Source organism: Lithobates pipiens, unplaced genomic scaffold (assembly GCF_037356315.1).
Source record: "Lithobates pipiens isolate NorthernLeopardFrog02 unplaced genomic scaffold, aLitPip1_a1.2 Scaffold_13, whole genome shotgun sequence".
NCBI classification, from domain to species: domain Eukaryota; kingdom Metazoa; phylum Chordata; class Amphibia; order Anura; family Ranidae; genus Lithobates; species Lithobates pipiens.
The window spans coordinates 252492479-252498478 of record NW_027507718.1 but is presented as its reverse complement, the minus strand read 5'-3'; the positions used below and the strand labels follow the sequence as shown (position 1 = coordinate 252498478).

The following is a 6000-nucleotide window of genomic DNA, read 5'->3' as shown; positions in this document are numbered from 1 at the left end:
CACTCATCAGCGCCGCCTACCAGTGCCCATCAGTACCACCTATCAGTGTCCATCTTCAGTGCCCATCAGAGTCACCTCATTGATGCCACCTCATCGGTGCCACCTTATCTGTGCCCGTCAGTGCCGCCTTATCAGTGCTTATCAGTTAAGGAGAAAACGTACTTATTTACAAAATTTTATAACAGAAACAAAAGAAAAACTTTTTATTTATTTTTAAATTTTAGGTCTTTTTTTATTTGTTTAGCAAAAAATAAAAACCCCAGAGGTGATCATATACCACCAAAAGAAAGCTCTATTCGTGGGGAAAAAATGATAAAAATGCTGTTTGTTTACAGTGAAGCATGACCGCGCAATTGTCATTTAAACAGCAACAGCGCTGAAAGCTGAAAATTGGCCTGGGCAGGAAGGGGGTGTAAATGCCCTGTATTGAGATAGTTAGAGGGATGAGGTGGCAACCGTATGGCGCGCATGGGGCCTTTTTGCTTCGTTGTTTTCTGTGCTCTAGTAGTGATTAGTTAGCACACTTCATTATAAAATACCACTTGTACTCCTATTCACATGGACTCTCTCTGTGCAGACACATAATAAACACAACACTGAATGACATATTTGCATACCTCCCAACTTTTTGGGATGGGAATAAGGGACACCTATCAGCAAAAGTAGGCAGGCATAGGACACACCCCCTGCCACACCCCTTAAAGGAGAATTGTACAAAATAACAAGATTGGTTAAACCCACAAGTGCTTTTTTTTACCACTACTATTAACCACTACTATTTATATTGGCTTTTATAATTTACAAATGCAGCAATTTAGAAATCAGATGAAAGGTTTAGCGCTGGGAAACACTTTTTGAAAGATAAAAAGTGCATTTTATATACATCTATATAGATCAGACCAAAATGAGGGACAAATGGGGAGGAATGAGAGACAGAGGGACTTTGCTCCAAATGAGGGACAGTTTGGAGCTATATACGAAGTTTGAGTACAATTGATATACCCCACATTCATGCATTGTACTGTTTGTAGCATAATAGAAATAAAGCTTTTGACAATTAAAGAAAAAAAAAATCAACAACAAACAAGCAGACTGGTAGCCCCTCCCCGCAGCGCGGTGACGTTGAGGAAGGCGTGGCCACCCGTTACATTGAGCTGGTTGCGGAACACGCACACGCGCGAAGGGTGCTGGGGTTTGATCTCGCGGACTCCGCGCCAGTGACCGAATGCTGCGTCACTCGGGTGACGTCAAGAGCACAAAGCCATAATCCCGCCCTGCAGCTGCCGCCCGTAGCCCGGGGGGGTGTTCACAACAAAAACAACATTGTGTCGCCGTCGTCGTCGCACGGGGCCCGGGGCTCCTCCTGTGTCCGGGGATCGCGGCTGTCTGTCCGGCTTTGGTTGAGGTGAGTGCGACATTGGTCGGCCTTGAGGGGCACCGTGTGGGCTCCTGTCTTCCTGATGGGGAGGGGGGGGGGGGTTGTATTGTGTGATATCCTGAGACAGGTACGTCCACCCCTCCCCCTTAGAGAGAGGGCTCCGAGCAGGCCAGGAAGTGACATGGGCCACCCCGGGGCTGCTCTCTCCTTAGTAAAGAAGGGAGCGCTGCAAACAATAGGAAAGGCATTGCTTTCTAATGAGCTTTTTGTTGCTGCAACTAGTCTCCTGGGTAGTTGGAGTCACTATCGTACATAAGGCTCAGTTCATAAACACTAAAGTATATCTGTAGGTCGAGCTGTTAATTCTTCATGTTCTGGATATAACAGGGGAGGGTTTTATTAGCCCAGGTGTCCCCATTGGGAAGATTCACCCACACTATGTGTTGGCAACCTTTGTCACACCCAGAGAAGCAGCAAAAACAAGATTTTAACTACTCCCCCCCCCCCAGTGTTACTGCAGGCAAAGCGATGTACCTGTACTCCTGGGTTTAGGGTGGGCACATGCTTGCCCCCTCCGACCCGCTTTGTAAATGCGGCATAAAACAGGAATGATGAATTCAAAAAAAGAAAACATGCATACAGCCAATAAATAAGTAGTGGTCCCAACATGCGATATTTAAAGAGGAAGTAAAGTTAAAAAAAAAACACCCTGTAAGGCAAAGGCATAATGAGCTAGTATGCATAGCATGCGCCGTAGACAGCGGTGGCTGTCTTCGGGTAAATATGTCCTAAACCGTGTAGGTTTAGGAGATATTTCTTGGAACTACATGTAAGCCTTAAAGTGGTTGTAAACCCTTACAACACACTTTGGCCTACAGGTAAGCCTGGATTAGGGCTTACCTGTAGGTCCAAGAAATATCTCCTAAACCTACACAGTTTAGGAGATATTTGCCGAAAGACGGGCACCGCTGTCTAGACAGCGGCGCACTGAGCACGCCGCGCGCATGCGTGGGAGTGACGTCATTGCGGCTTCGGCGAATGACGGCGGCAGAGGAGCGAGACCTACCGAGAAGATGGATGTGCCGGACTACAGGGGACAGCGGTGACTTAGCTGGCTCCTGTGTCAGGTAAGTGACACATAATGGACTACTATGCGATGCATAGTAGTCCATTATGTTTTACCTTTGCAGGGAATGAAAGAGGAAGTAAACTCATCAGGGTTTACTTCCTCTTTAATCTAGGCTTACCTGTAGGTCAAAGTGGTTTGTAAGGTTCCCCACTGACAGCTGAATGTAAAACAAAAAAATTGCCGGCAATAAAAAAAGAAAATGACCCAGGGTTCCACCCCCAATTCGTTCCAGTCCTCTTTGACAAGTTCTTCATTTAAAAAAAAAAAACACAAATATCCCCCTGGTGTAGATCCATCGACGATCACGATGCCTACCGCTATACCAACTAATGCTCCCATCTGCCAGCTCTGCTGTCTGATCGTTCTTAAATACTGTATTGGCGTATAACACGTGCTTGTTCACTCTGAAAGTCGGGTGCAAATAGCGTGTGCGTGTTATTACGTTGATACTTCACTTTTTAGCTGCCTTTGAGGGGACAGGGAGGGGGGTGGGACAAGCACCATCAGATTACATACATTGAGAATAGGGCTGCAACTAACGATTATTTTCATAATCGATTAATCGGCCGATTTTTATTTTTTCGATTAATCGGATAAAAAAAAAATGAAAAAGGGGAGGGAGAAAAAAAAAAAAATATATATTATATATTATATTATATTATATTACCATGGAAGATATAGAACAGAGTACTGGTGAACACTTACCACACACACACCACGTCCTCTTGTCAGCCGGGAACTCCGCCGGCTGTGCCACCTTCCTCACACCTGCTCCGGCCTCGTCATCATCCATGGAACCACACAGGCTAGCTGGGGCTCAGAGACACAGGCTGAACAACACTCTAGGGGTGACGTCAGCGCGCAGCTCGCTGCCGCCGGGTGTACCAAGATGGCCGCCAGCTCCGGAGCTAGGCCGAAGCCGCGGCCTTTCCTAAGGCCGCGGCCCGCTCCTCGGATCGCATGGTGTGGACCAACTAATCGATAATGAAAATCGTTGACAACGATTTTCATTATTATTATCGATAATATCGATTAATCGTTTCAGCCCTAATTGAGAATCTCCTGTTTACGTGGCGGCCTCTGTAACAGGAAGTCCCATCTCCTGAGCTGCCATTGGACCACTGTTCTGTCTGTCATAGAAGTTTCTCACTGTAATGTCGGCACTCGTTCCACACCCCCCGTCCTCTGTCCCCTCTAGGCTTCAGATGGGCATCAATCAGGCTGCCTTGAAGAAAATAGTGAGGCTGCAGATAGGCACTGCCCCTTATTTTGCTTTACATTTCCAAAATTAAAGTGTGTTATTTTTCTGAAACTTCCCTGTTAAAATGAACGTGTGTGGTGTATGCCGATAATAAATACGTTATCTAAGGGTTGGTGGCACCCGGTGATGTCATGAAACCAGCATGCCCCCAGTCAGTGACATCACTAGGGGCGGTGCCACCCGGTGACGTCATTGGTTGGCACTGCGCTTTAGTTATTTGAGAGTTGTCAGGCGGAGGAGCTAGTTGGGTTGTTAATAAATCCACACCAGGGGACTCTACTATTTTAATTTTTTAAAGGGATTTGTCAAAAACTGCCTACTGTCTTGTGTTAAACTACAAATTTTAACCCATACAAGCTTTCACTACTAAATTACTGCGTAACTTCAAAAATAACTTGTTTGTTTTTTGTTTTGTTTTTTTGTGATTGCTGTTGAGTTAAAAAGTTCTTGTATAGTTCTAAAAAAAAAACATGCAAATTGGTTTCAGATCTCACTCTCACTTAGTTTTCAACTACAAATCTTTTTTTTATTTTATTTTTTAATTTTTTTTGCCTTTTTGTTGCTGGTTTGAAAACCAGCAGTGGAGCTCATCTATCTGATTCTGTGGCAATAAATGTTGGCTGCTGCAGAGAACAAAGGAAAAATAACACCTTTTTGGTGTCTAGCTAGTTGTGCAGTAGGGAATTGATAAAAAAAAAAAAAAAAAAATCAAAATCATTGTTTCAAGGTGTTTAATGCATGTGAATAGAATTCTTCAGTTTACGGGTTTCCCCTTGTTTTCTGTTAAGAGATTAATAGTTTTGATCTTTCAAAAAAATTGTAAATTTATTAAATAAGTTATGGTCTTTTTGAGAAGCAAGATAAGATGAGGGTCTGTTGATTACTAAATGTAGGAAGCCTTTTATTTTTATTTGAATGGGGGAGGGGGAAGCAGATAAACTGTAGAACATAACAAACTGAAAAATCTTCTACCATATACACAAAATCTTATTGATGGTATAACTTTAGGTAGGTAGAGATCCTCTATTGTAATAGTCACATTTTTAAAAAAATGTTTTGCTTTATGCTGAGCATATGTATCATGAGTGCAAAACTTTATATTCCTGTTGTATAGATGGTAGTGGCTTTTAACCTCTTCAGCTCTGGAAGGTTTACCCCCCCCCCCTTCATGACCAGGTCACTTTTTGCGATACGGCTCTGCGTTACTGTAACTGACAATTGCACGGTCGTGCAACGCAGTACACAACATTTATATTGTTTTTTCCCCCACAAATGGCTTTCTTTTGTTGATATTTGATCACCTCTGTGGTTATTTTTTGCGCTATAAACAAAAAGACCCACAATTTTGAAAATATTTTTTACTTTCTGCTATAAAACATATCCAATAAAAACAAAAATAACAAATCATATTTTATTTATTTCTCTCCCCATCTTCACTAAACACCCCCCCCCCCCCGCGCTCAGCTAAGCCGCAGCTACAATGGAGAGGAAGTGCCGAACAGCTGCTTTTTTTTCTTCGCACAGAGAACGGAGCTGGAATTTTCACCAGATTGGTGTGAATCCAGCCTTAAAACCTTTCTCTTTAATACAAGCATGTAAAATGCCGCTTTGGAACCCAATAGCCATGATCTGGTGCTCCAAATACTGGATGTGACATCGCCTGAAGTTCCCGCCTGCCTTATGCATTTCTCACCGCCCAGGAAGTGTCATCAAAGGCTAGGGTTTCTGGTGGTGGGTTCGCTAATTATACTGTTAACTCCTCCTACTACACCCCAACCTTTTTATTTTCAGTACTATTGTAGTTTTATTCCCTGTGCTGGATATTCACCTTCATTTTCAATAATGAGCTCACAGAGGGCTGAAGTTTGTAGTGTCATGGCTGATGTGCTCCTAGTTTCCTTCAGTTAACAATTCCCTAATTTCCAAAGAAACAAGATGACTTCCTGTTCCGGGTCACATCATCCAATGCATGCGATTTATGTATTTTGTCACATTTAAAAAATATAAACTTTACTTTTGTTTGTGAATGTTTCCATTACTTTGTAACAATCATAATTTTAATGCCATTTTAATTGAACATTGCTCAAAGTGCGTTTTTTAATTTTTGTTGCATTTTTGCCTAAGAATTGCATTTAAAAACCTTTACTTTTTGTTAGACCATTTTAAGAAGGCCTTGTTTGTTGTTCAAAATGCAATAAATGCATTACTTTGTCTTTTAAAGTGATATTAAAG

General features: G+C 42.6%; 1 protein-coding gene across 2 annotated transcripts in view; it reads left to right on the top strand.

Annotated features, from left to right (window-relative positions):
- Positions 1 to 1131: 1131 nt before the first annotated feature.
- Positions 1132 to 6000, top strand: part of G3BP2 (G3BP stress granule assembly factor 2) — a 42892-nt gene continuing 38023 nt past the window's right edge. Inside the window, exon 1 of one of the 2 annotated variants that reach the window (XM_077476543.1) lies at positions 1132 to 1405. The gene's annotated coding sequence lies outside the window, so the exon portion shown is untranslated. The remainder of the gene's footprint in view (positions 1406 to 6000) is intronic. The other variant, XM_077476542.1, reaches the window with a different exon arrangement.